The 13,179-nt window shown below is 41.9% G+C and overlaps 2 protein-coding genes across 2 annotated transcripts in view; both read left to right on the top strand.

Moving 5' to 3' along the window:
* Positions 1 to 13,179, top strand: part of LOC145771351 (isoamyl acetate-hydrolyzing esterase 1 homolog) — a 114,341-nt gene that overhangs the window by 46,902 nt on the left and 54,260 nt on the right. The window lies entirely within an intron of this gene.
* The window catches only part of LOC145771349 (uncharacterized), a 36,712-nt gene continuing 34,401 nt past the window's right edge, over positions 10,869 to 13,179 (top strand). Inside the window, exon 1 of the mRNA XM_082583102.1 lies at positions 10,869 to 10,940. The gene's annotated coding sequence lies outside the window, so the exon portion shown is untranslated. The remainder of the gene's footprint in view (positions 10,941 to 13,179) is intronic.

Raw genomic sequence — 13,179 nt, 5'->3', positions numbered from 1 at the left:
AAGGGCTGTGGATCCGGAGCTGGAGCAGCGGAGCCAAGCATTTTTAATGGAGCTGTTAACTCGGTTTGCTAAGGAGTGGAAGCTCAAGCCAGGTAGGCTACTCAACTTCGCTTGCTGTGGAGTCAGAGGCCATAACTCGGCTTGCTGCGGAGTCGGAGCTGGAGCCGCATAAAATGTAACAGCTCCAGCTTTGCCTAAACAACTTATGAGTTAGTTTTATTAAGTTTGCAGCAGCTGACTAGACAACGAATTGGTCTTTCGCTGCTCCTGGTTAATCAGATTGAGTTTGTTAACGCTGAGTGTAGGCCTACTTATGCGTTCCTCTATGTTCATGAACTGTTTACTGTTTGTTATTGTGATGCAAGCTTATTGCGTATCGTACAGTTCGTAGCCTACTATTATAGAATCTGATTGGCAAAATAAAGTTATTTCTCTCTCTGTATGACAAGACGAGATAGGCTACTCTGCGAGATGATCAGTAGGCTACCGTACGTCAAGTTTTGAAGTAGTTTTACGGGTCGGATTGTTTCGTTTTCGTTACCCATCAACTAACAAAATTATCGCCCACAAGACCTACATATCATCATCATCATGCAGTCAATGTCACTGCTGGCAGATGGCCTCCACATAGCCTACGTTTCCATACTATTAGTCTACCTGTCTTTCGCTCTTCTCAGCATGCAAGTGATGCCAATTTTATCTTCAATGTCATATCCCCATCTTCTTTTTGATATCCCTAATTCATTTTGCATATCTTGGTGTCCATTCTGTGAGTATTTTGCCCCATCTGTTGTCTGTCACCATTCTTGCTGGATGTCCCGCCCATTGCTGTTTTAGATGTGCTGCTCTTTCATTATTCTGTTTCAATATATTTCAAATATTATTTTCATATTCGTAAAGTCAAGGTTATTATCTCAGAGAAAAATCGCGACCCGATGGACAATATTGAGTGCATTTCGCCCAGACAATTGCGCGTTTTTCCAGCATGAAACCGTCACTCATTCAGGTTGGTCGTGGTATAGCCTACAAGCAGAAAATTCAAGTGGAATCATCTCATTGTAGATCGGGTGTATAACATAAGACAAGCCGCACCGCTATACGGTAGCCTACCATCTTACAATTTTCTATATTGGATCTCGCACGCATAGAATGGATGAACATATGATGAGGTGGCCATCCGCCGACCGCTTCTCTGAAAGTAGCGCACTACAGCTACGCAATGGGCTATGCCAAAAGATCGGCGCTCCTGCTGCTAGTTGGGCTACCAGGCGATGACAAGCGGGGCCTCTTTTAACAGGAAGCTACTTTAACATGAAGAAAATCAGCCATTGCCACTAAACCCTCGAACCAATCAGAACATTTTATAAGAGGTTACCGTCCAATTGTGACCTTTCTGTCACTCAGCCAAGGATCTTTTGGCATTCTTGTTTTGAGCAGATTTTGTAGTTACAGAAAAAAAGAGTAGCCTACGGTAGCCTAATGGTAGGGGTGGTAATCGAACCCATGTCATGGCAATTACTACTTTCTAACCCTAACTTCTAAACCCAGGGGCGCGGAGCGATTTGACAATGCTAATCTATTAGCCCATTATCGAGTAATGATATAATAAGTGTCCGGTATAGGCTAGGCTACAAAGAACAATAGCACGAAAGAGCATCATGCTGTGTCATAATGATGTAACCTACTGTGATACCAGAGCCACTATGTATATAGCTTGTTTCTCGGCAGCCGATTTGTAGCAAGAATTGACAGCGATAGACACGTGTTTCGCCCATGAGGCTGGGTTCATCAGTAACGCACCGTATGTTCAACTGTTTTATTTGCATCAACAGCGCACGGGTACAAAGGATTGACACGGCGAGAGAGCACAAACAAACATAGCCAAGTCGAAGACTTTAAGAAACCGGCCTGCCACACCTCGCGGCGGCGGGGAGCGGCTTGATTTAGGGGTGACGATGCACCCGGAGGGATAAGTCCACCAGCTTAGGTCGCGGGGGCCAGGCTGGGGAGTCGAGATACTTGTGAAGGGAGAGTGTGGATCGAAAACGTTACATGACCCGTCCGCAAATTTAGAATGGCGGAGCGGGCCAGGGAGACAGGCTCTTTCTGCATAGCCCAGAAAGATGGCCTGCGACGGGCCGGGCAACCCGTTGCGTGTGAACGCTGGAACCGGCAGTAATTGACCGCCGGGCGGCGCCCACGTCTCCTTCACGCGACCTCGGCGCAGGTACTTGACTCTTATATCCGGTCTGCCAGTAGGCAGAGCAGATAAAATTGAGGTCTACCACGAGGAAGAGAGTCAACTATTTAAGGATAATTTGGCTCTCGTGGCAGACGAAATTCAAATAAAAATGTGGAGGAGAGGCTCGATTAATCAATAGAAACAAAAAATATAGGTGGGAATGTAATACATACTCATTGGAGAAGAGTAAGCTTTGATTCGGCGAGCACGGATGTGCACTGGCCAGACGTTGAGGCAGGTTCGCCCAGCTGGGTCGGGGAGGCTAGCGATCGAAACCAGAGGCACTGATAGGCTGCATTACCAGGAATGAGTAGAAAATTGGGGTGGAAATTTTGAGGCTGCATCGAGTTGATCAGGGGATCGTTTTGATCAATGCGTTGAAAGCAGAGCGAGGTTGATCCGAGCGGGCAAGAACAGCGTTACAAGGCGAAGGCAGCGTAAGATAATTCGAAACAATTGATTGATTAATACATAGAGATCTAGTGATGATTGAAGTTACTTAATTGCTGTTAAACCAGTCTCGATTCACAATGTACATGAAACATTTTATTCCTTTCCTTTGTTCATTTTTGAATGCTTGGGTTTGATGAGACTGGAGCATTATAAAAAAGATGACACTGGTTTATAGACATAAGGTGATGATAGGCTATAAGGTGGTGAATTTTAAGACAATTGATATAAGGTTATGACGTCTAAACGGTTTGCTGTCTTGCGCGCTCGGATACTTACTGCAACGTTTCTGTTATTGGGGAATAAGTTTCTGATCGCTGAAGTCGTCTTTATTATGACGTAGCCCCTCCACAAGTGAGCCCGGCGTTCCAAGCTTTCCAGACGCGGGAGGATCCTTCGATTGAGAGGGAAGCCACTTTTCTAGCCACCTCTTCTACCCCACGAGCAGGAACGCCCAAGGCTGTCAGAGCTCGAGAGCTCGTCAGGCATAGCTCCCGAGGGAGCCTACGACGAACGGAAGTGACAGGACGTCCCTGCAAGGGCGCTTCCTGTCTTCCTTTATGTTGACACATAACTCGCCGTACTTGTCGTGTTTCCTGTCGGCGGCTTTTCGAAGAGATTCCGCGCCGTTGTCGAACGGACATATGACGTCACATACGACCGTGACACCGTCAGGGCGTTGCAACACGATGTCAGGGCGCAGATCGGCACCGCCCGCTTCCACGTGCTGTGGAAGTCGGCAGCAGTGGTCGAGTGGTTAGCACGTTGGGCTCGCAGTCGAGAGCCTGCATGTTCGACTCCAGCCACCCGCACTTGCTGTTGTTTCTCTGGGCAAGAAACTTTACGATAATTGTCTCTACCCAGTGATCGATTTCGAGTAATGGGTAGTACCAAATTTAAGTCATAAGTAGAGTAGACAACCGGAAACAGACAATTTAAGTCATAAGTAGAGTAGACAACCGGAAACAGACAACCGAAAAAAGAACCGTAGCCTACTATCTATAGCAAGCCCGGGTTGCCATTCGGCAGGCACGTGCCCCACGATTTCCCTCAATACTGAATTGTGTCGTTCCGTGACGACAGTCATCACGCTAGGGCAGTGATTCAATATGTGGGGGAGAGTCTCTTCCGCTTTCCCACACGCACGACACATGGCAGGTAGGTAACGGCAGCCATGGATTGGTTTTGATTTAAGTGGCATTAGATTCAATCTAGCTTTACGTACGCAAATACTCGGTCCGCGTGATCCAGGAGTTCCGGGCGCCGGGTCCAGATATTTGAAAATCCGTACAGACAGTGGGCACTGATCGTCTTGCTCTGGTCAGGTTTGGATTTCCACTGTCTCCTCAACCACAAGTCATTGTGTTGATGGAGGGTCGGCACCGCTTTTTTCCTTATGGGAGGGGTGATTGTGGAGCTCCCTGCGGCCAACTCAAGGCCGCCATCCGGGCAGGCGGACCAACGTACGTTCAGGCAACGGGTGGCCGCCGGACACGGCCCCACAGGCTCTCGCCTGTAGGGCACGGTCTAGAACGGGCGCCGTCAGGAGGGGGGTCACTATTTAGATAACTGGCCAGGTGATCAGTCGTGGGATTTGGAGTGCCGAGCCTCAGACAGGCATGACGCCTAAGCTGCCCGAAAGCGATGGCAGAGACAATGCTGTCTGGAGACGTCAGCATCTTGAAAACATGAGCTACCGAAAGCGTGTCACTTTCGCGACACAAGTTCATGATGCCCAAACCTCCTAATGCAGGCTTACTGTAAAAGAACGCGCTGCAGACCCACTTGGGAAGACGCCATGCCACCTTCAAACACCGCAAAACCAGTCGGTCAAGCTTCAGAAGTTCATACTGTCTAAAGCGCCGCACTCGCAGATGGTATGACGCGGACGGGAGAATGATGGAAGTGAGTGCCAGAAGTTTCTGGCTTGTGGTAAGAAAGGATTTCATCAATAAAGAAATGTGCTTTTCCAGAGTGGAGATGAAGGGTTGGGTTAGGGATGCGTCCGAGGCGTAACCGGTTCGAGCGCCGAGGTATTTATAGCCTACGTCTCGCCATTGGGGATGACTCGAATTTCCTCCCCTTCAAGGGAGAAAGGTTTCGGGTCGACCCGCAGACGGGAAGCCGACACTTTCCCACAGGAAAGGGTGCCACACTTGCGTGGGTTGAACCGTAGCCCGGACCAGGAAGAGAAGGGTTCAGTAGCAGATAGAAAAGAGATCATCTGCTCGCGACCGGAAGAAACGAGACAGATGTCGTCCGCATAAGCCATACAACGCACTTTGATGTCGTCTTCTTTGGCAGGAAGGTTGTAGCCGCAATCCGTTTTGTCACGGACGCCCCTGAGGAGCACCTCGATGACCAAATTGAATAGCAGCCCAGACAACGGGCAGCCCTGACGGACTCCCGCCCCACAGGGATACGGTCGGTTTCACCATTGCCGCAGCGGACGGTGCAGGTGTTGTCGACGTATATGTCGGAGATGCACTCAATAAGGTCTGTGGGGCCGTCGAAATAACGCAGGACCTCGGCAATGCATTCGTGCCGGACACTGCCAAAGGCGTTTCGAATGTCCAGAAACGCAACCGCCACAGGCCTTTTGCGTGACTGTGCATCCGAGAGGATGGTGTCGAGCATGAACACATGCTCATAGACGCCCTCTGTGGGCATGAATCCCTTTTGCTCTCGGCTGATAACATTCCCCTCCACCGCTGCATGCGCCGGTCCAATACGGCGGCGTAGATTTTATAAATGTTTTGGCAGATGGGCCGCCAGTTGCTGACGTCGTGCAGGTCACCCTCAGGGTCTTTACATATGAGTGTGATCCTGCTGGTTCTCCACTGGTCCGGTACACGACGGTTGATCCGGCAGGTCTCGAAAAGGCTGGCAAAGAGTCCCCCTCTTGGGTCCAGGGTCTTCCAGAAACCGTAGGACAATCCGTCAGAACCAGGAGCGGAACCGACATCAAGCGACTGGAGGACCGCCTCCACCTCCCGGGCCGTAATGGGACCTTTACCGTCATCGACGGGGAAGAGGTTTACATTATCATGCTCGTAACGGTGGTTCATCCACTCGGGTATCTGCGAGCAACTCCCAGCTTCAGGAGCGGTCATGTCGCGTCGAAATCTCTCCTCAATTTCTTGAGGTGGGTTTTCGCAACGACGGTCACTGTTTTTGCCTTCAACGATCCGGCATTCGACCACCGCTTTACCAGTCAGTTTAACTCTTATTTTTGCCGAAAGAAAAGAGCCAACAAAACCAGCAGGCGCCAGGGCAGAGGACATTGTGAAGAAAAAGGCGTTCTTCCCGGCTATCAGCACAAGGCTGAGCACTCACTAGTACAGCGAGCAGTTGCGATTCGCTAACCATAACGGTGTAGCTTCCACGCTAACCATTCAGAATGGCTTGATGTAAAAAAAGATTTCTTATACACCATCAAAGATTTGGTATAATTTAAAAAATATTTGCTACTTTGTGGTATGGTAATGAAGTATGTTTATTTTTGAATTGCATTTATAAAACGATTTGTCAGCAAAATTTCGTAAAATTCAAAAAGTTAGGGTCCTAGATAATGATTTTTTGGTTGTTGCACACTTGCACTGCTTTTATTGGAAGAACAATTGATGTTATTTTCTTTGAAAACTGTTTTTATTTTTACCTTCTAGCTTTTCCACCAAACTATCATACTGTATTGGCTGTGTTGTACATGTAACTGTGTAATTTTCGTTTTTTTCTATGTAAATTTTCGTTATTCCCATTACTTTGCTAACACTTCTGTAATTTTAGGAGAAAATTTAGAGCGTTGGTGTAATTCTAGGTCAGGGGTCACCAATCTTTTTTGCATGCGGGCCACTTTAGCACTTAGGAGTGGTGTGGCGGGCCGCACTAATAAAATTTTAGGTAGGTCGACTCTTATGCTAGAAAAGAACGTATTTCGTACCCAGTATCCAGCGTTACATGTTGTTAATATTTATCTTGGAATACCTGAGCAACAAAATTAGTCGAACAACGTCAGGCCAAGCTCCTTTAACAACACTTTTGACTTCTTTAACAATGCCTAATAAACGAGGTCTCTTGTTTTGCGCACTTATAGCGAGGCAGTTAGGTTTCCTCAGAATATTCATCGCCATGCAAGAGTGGTGTTGTCACTTCACTTCACAAAAGATATCTTGCCATTAACAATTTCAGTAAACATGGAAATGTTTGACACATTGCAATACAGACAACAATAGTAACCTGCAAAGTGCAAACATATCAGCCAAAAATAGGCTCCAATAACAAGGAAAAAGAAGCCAGACACAATGAAACAAACGCTTGTGGATAGCCTATCATCGAAAAAACGTTTCTATCGTAGCCTAACTCATGAACAGTATTTCCTCTAAAAAAGCAATGAGTTGGTTTTTCATCCTTTTGGTGAGAGTCTATAAAACCGTCTTTCCTTGATTATTAGAGAAATGTCACTTGCGGTGCTTATCAGCATGGCAAGAATTGTTGATTAACAACATTTTGCAGTACAAAGCTAAATATTTTCACAATACCAGAAAAAGTCTTTAAATTTATAGGCTATATAATATTTTTCCAATTTATTATAAATTGAGTTGGCATACCGACCTATTTTGCCAACAAAAACTTGTATAAAGGAACACTGCTCGTGAAACCCAATAACGTTGAAACGCATACTTTAGTGTTTACAGGACGTTTACAAACTTAAAATAAGCAACCCTATGCTCACAGACATTTTCGAAACTCGAAAACAAATGTTTTAATCAACCATTGGGACAGTGTGGCTGGACATCGCATTAAAATAGCTTTAAAGGACCCCTACCTAGAACTACAATATGATTTGTCGGTCGATGGAATTGTATGCAAAGCAAAAATATGCTTCCCGAAAAGTATTTTTTGCCTTCATGCTGATTAACTTCACAAGAAAAGTATTTTTGATTATACTTGTTCAGTTTATTGTTTTGCTGGTGATAAACAAACAAAAAATACATACAAATTGAGTGTTTATCAGCACAACAGGATGGCAACGAAAGACCTGTAAGGTCATCTATGTCAGCTGCCACCCTAGCCTGTTGCAGGTAACACAGTAATAAAAAAAAAACAAAAAAAAAAACAAACAAAAACAAATAATCACACTAAAAAAACAAAACGGACATATGAACACCAATACAGAAAAAAACAACAAAAAACAAAGAAATATCAACATTAAAGCAAATACGGTATGAATTAATTACCATATTGACCAAGCAGAAAACACTTGTAACTTACTTAGCTATGAAGACATTAATTAGCTATGCTATGAATGGATTAGGGTTAAATGCCGTGTGGTTGCTTGGTTGTATATGTCTGTGGTTGAAGAAAGTGACCTCTTCACCAAAATTGTATTATTTTTGGTTCTTATCCAACGTCTAAACATTTTGTTTTTTGTTTGTATAGATTTGTATAAACCTTTTGTTATCCAACTTATATGTATTTTCTTTCAGCTCATTTGAAATGTCACTCCATAACTTCACACCAGTAAAACATAACATCTTTTTCCCACTAACTTATTTGATTTAACAGGCGGTAATAACAACGAACATTTTTTGTGATGGCGAGTGTTGTAACTAATAACTATGGATATTATCTAAATTGGTGAAGTAAGTATCATACAATTTTGGCAACATATCATGCACAATTTTAAACATAAATTTTCCATATTCAAGTTTAATTAAATCTTCAATCTTTAAAACATTAAAAGCACGATAGAGCTCATGGGTTGTTTTTGGTAAAAATAAGCATGAACGAATAAATTTATTTTGAAGTAAGCCTACTTGAATTGAAAAAATAAGTGTTTGGTTAGACCTCTCCCAGTTCAAAATGGAATATTGAACCTTAGATTGAAAAAGAGCAAAGTAGCCTACACAATTTTTAATACAGTTAATGGAGCACAGTATCGAAGCCTGTATGCAATACCACAAACCTTTGCTAGCTTTTTACGTAAATTATTTACATGTTGCTTCGAATTTAGTTTTTCATCTAGTATAGGCCTAGTAGGCTACTCCTAAATATTTTATAGCCTACAATTTTTTCTTTCTAATTCATTTCCGTGTAAACTAAAATTTTGTGGGATCTTTTGGTTATAGCAGATCAACATATATTGTAACAAGTTTCAGAATAATTTATAGATAGCTTATTAGACTTCATCCAAACATCAATTTTGTCTATTTCACAACTGGCTCTACTTTGAAGAGATGCCAAGCAGTGGTCATTCATTTGAAAGTTTGTGTCATCGGCAAAAATACGGCTGTTTGTTAAATACGAAGTTAATATATTATGGATTTTTCCTCTAAAACCGTACGTAGTGAAAAAGCTTTTTCAAAAGTATGTTATGATCAACTGTGTCAAATGCCTTGCAAAGGTCTAAAAAATCGAGCATTTAAATTTACCGTCATCAAAATTTGATAGTAATTCTTCATATATTGTGGTTACAACCAGACTTGTTTTCGCGGAAACCATGTTGTGACGTCGTCAGTAAATTATATTTGTCAAAGCTGAACTTCATCATTTTTTGTGAATAATTTTTTCAAAATTTTTAGAGAATGTTGGTAACAGTGATATGGGGCGCAAATCTTTTATAAATTTAAGGGAGTTCACTTTTGGAATAGGAACTATTTGCGATATTTTAAGAACATCTGGAAATATTTCTGTAGCAATGCATATGTTTAACAACATTGTTAGGATAGAAGTGACAGCTACATTAGCCATTTTAATAAATTTAGATGAAATTTAAAAAATTCCTGCAGCTCTGTTTAGTTTTAAGTTCCTTATTACATCAGATACCTCATCCTAACTTATGTCTTCAAAACCAAACAAACAAAAATTTGAATTCGAAAGAAAGTTTTGATAAGAGATCGTTTGTTGTGGGATAGAAGCTGCCATATTTCAATACCTTATATTTGTAAAGTATATATTCAATAGATTGACAAAAGCATTTTAGCTTGTAGCATAGGGTTTATTCTCCACAAACATAGTGGGTGGAATTTTGTTGCACTGAGATTTGTCGAGGCCACATATTATGTCGTTAATTATTTTCTATGTTTTTTTGTGTCATTTTTGTTTTCTTCAAATCTTGTTCTGAAGTATTGATTCTTTAAGAGCTTTTTTAAGTGAGTTAACTTGTTGTTGTATGCTTTGTATTTCATTTTTGCTGATTCATTTTTGGTTCACAGACATATACAACTAAGCAACACACGGCATTTAACATATTCCATTAAAATTGACCAAAATCTACATATAAGCTTCAAACGTTTTCGGCCTTTTATAGGCTAGTTTATTGTTTATGCCTTTTATAGTAGCCTAGTTTATGTTCAATTTTAATGGATTATGTTAAATGCCGTGTGGTTGCTTGGTTGTATATGTCTGTGGTTGAAGAAAGTGACCTCTTCACCAAAATTGTATCATTTTTGGTTCTTATCCAACGTCTAAATATTTTGTTTTTTGTTTGTATAGATTTGTATAAACCTTTTGTTATCCATGCTTTTTTTGAAAGTTTTATCTCACATCTAGACATTTTTTTTAATGTTGCATGTTTTTCAAGTGTTTCTTGAAACTGTAAAATAAATGTACGCATTAAATCATTTGCATTGCTATTGTCAGGATTTGTAATGCTTAGGGTAGCAGCCAAATCAGTTAAAAATTCTTTCAGATTGAAATTCTTTAAATTTCGAGTCAATTTAATCAGCGGTTCTGTTCTAATAGATTTTTGTTTTACACATAAAAATATGGGAAGCTGATCAGATATATCATGCAAACTTATACCATGCAGCTGTTCATTAACATCGGTGTTGGTATACAGATGGTCTAATAAAGAAGGTTTAGAATTTCCACAGAATCTTGTTGCCTTGGTTATTAAAAAGTTGCAGCCAATTGACTCAATTGATTCTACATAGTCGAATATTACAGAGGATTCAGCTTTTTTCAATAAATCAATGTTGACATCTTGTGCGCTGATACCTTCCGTGGGCCGCACACAACAGCGTGGCGGCCGAATGCTGCCCGTGGGCCGCTAGTTGGTGACCCCTGTTCTTGGTGAAATGGTATAATTTGAAAGTTGAAATGGTGTAGTGAACAAATTGGAGTCTGGCAACACTGCCATGTGGTTCTTCTGGTTTCTGTTTTAGCTTTCTGGTTTCTTTCTACTAATCTACTTTCTAGTGTTCTACTTGAAAAAGGAAAGTGTGGTCGTGTCGCGCACAATTTAAAGGTGAGGATTACTGTTAGGGATTAATTTGACAACATTTTTGAATTATTATTACAGACCCAATAGCCCCAACTCTAACCCATAATCATTGCACCTATCGCTGAACCCTAAAAGAAGAAAATGCATCAATCAATCATTAAAAGGTTTTAGATTTGTCATCCCCCATAGAGGAAGTGCCTTAGTGCCTGATCCTTTCTATGACTTTAGCATCTTTTCAATGATCAATCAATCATTTTATTTTTCGTCATTAACGCGTCCAGGACGAAAAAGATACTACTACGATACTAACTACGTAACTAGCCTACTAAGATACTAGCTATGCCACTCAGAGATGGATCCAGCCTCTAATTTTTGGGGGGGTGCCGCTGAAATCTATTTTCATTCACGGAGGTCCATCAGTGTGGCACTGTCAAAATGTGTCTCTGCTATATTTGGATTTTGACATACTGATAAGCGGATGCAACTTACCGTAGTTCATACCCTGAACAGTTCGTACCCTCAGTTTGTACCCTGAAAAAAACCGAGAGAAAAAATTAAAAAAAAGCGGAAGTCGCTGATCGCAGTTTTCGCAAACATTTTAAAATTTTCCCCCTGAAAAGATCGAGAGAAAGATAGCACAAAGCCGAAGTCGCTGATCGCAGTTTCCGCTAACCTTAACCATAGAAAGCATAGACTAATTAATGCCCTAACCCTAACCTTCGCTGATCGCAGTTTCCGCTAACCCTAACTCTAAGTCTCTAACAATAGAGTAATCTATGCTCTAACCCTAACCCTCGCTGACCGCAGTTTCCGCAAACATTTTTCTGCAGTTTCCGCTTACCACAGTTTCCGCTTACCTTAACTCTAACAATCGAGTAAACTATGCTCTCTAACCCTAACCCTCGCTGATCGCAGTTTCCGCAAACATTTTTCCGCAGTTTCCGCTAACCTTTACCTTAACCATAGAGTAATCTATGCTCTAACCCTAACCCACGCTGATCGCAGTTTCCGCAAACATTTTTCCGCAGTTTCCGGTAACCTTTACCCTAACCAGTAACCATAGAGTAATCTATGCTCTAACCCTAGCCCTCGAGTTTGTTAGCGGAAACTCCGATCAGCGAGTTCGGCTTTGTGCTATTAAACTGCGATCAGCGACTTCGGCTTTTTGTAATTTTTTTTCTCAATCTTTTCAGGGTACGAACTGTTCAGGGTACGAACTACGTTGCACCCCTGATAAGCGGATGCAACCTAATTCATACCATGAACAATTCGTACTGTCAGTACGAATTGTTCATTACGAATTCGTACTGTAAAAAAGCCGAAGTCGCTGATCGCAGTTTCCCCAAACATTTTAAAATTTTTCTCAAACAAACACAAATTCTTAGGATCATTTCCAGAAATTTTAAAATGTTTGTGGAAACTCAGATCAACCCTAACCCCCAACCTTTTTAAAATGTTTGCGGAAACTGTGATCAGCGACTTTGGTAAACTCTTAGGATCATTACCAGAAATTTTTGCGGAAACTGCGGAAAAACGGAAACTGCAATGTTCTATTTTTTCTCTCGATCTTATCTAACCAATACTCCGATACCCTAACCCTTTTAAAATGTTTGTGGAAACTGCGATCAGCGACTTCGGCTTTTTTAGTTTTTTCTCGTGATCTTTTCAAGATATGCACTGACGGTACGAATTGTTTATGGTACGAATTAGGTTGCACCCCTGATAAGCATTCATGTCCGCCCCGATAGCTCAATTGGTTAGCTCGTGACTTCTTGAACGAAGAAGCTTCAAGATCAAGCGGCGCTGGTTCGACTCTCGGGGTGTGCGCTTTAGCAACGCACGTTAAGGACTGCTCTCCATTCAGCGGCATCTAATGGATGGAATAGTTCCCCGGCAACAAGACTTCAACAATCGGAAACTTCACTCTGTCAATCTCGGTGACCGGGCCTGCGTCAGTGATTCAAAGCCTCTACAAGTATGCAAAACTGCCAGGATTAAGCTCTGCAAGAAGCTTTCCCAGTCCAAGGATAAAAATTCAATCAATCAATCAATCATGTTGTTAATACAGATGTTTTTGTTTAATATTAATAAAGACCTGAAAACGGAGAGAGTGTGCATGAAAAATCAAGTCTTAAAAACAAGCATGAAAAAAACGTTATGGTATAACAAAATTCAAGAACGTGATGAGATTTTGGGAAATATTCTAAAGTTTAAAAACATGAGCAATACAAAACACATGATTATTTCCATTGGTATGATCAGT

This window comes from Aplidium turbinatum, chromosome 5, assembly GCF_918807975.1.
Source record: "Aplidium turbinatum chromosome 5, kaAplTurb1.1, whole genome shotgun sequence".
Classification (NCBI taxonomy): domain Eukaryota; kingdom Metazoa; phylum Chordata; class Ascidiacea; order Aplousobranchia; family Polyclinidae; genus Aplidium; species Aplidium turbinatum.
Note: the sequence above shows the minus strand (reverse complement) of the source record. Positions and strands in the feature narration are given on the sequence as shown.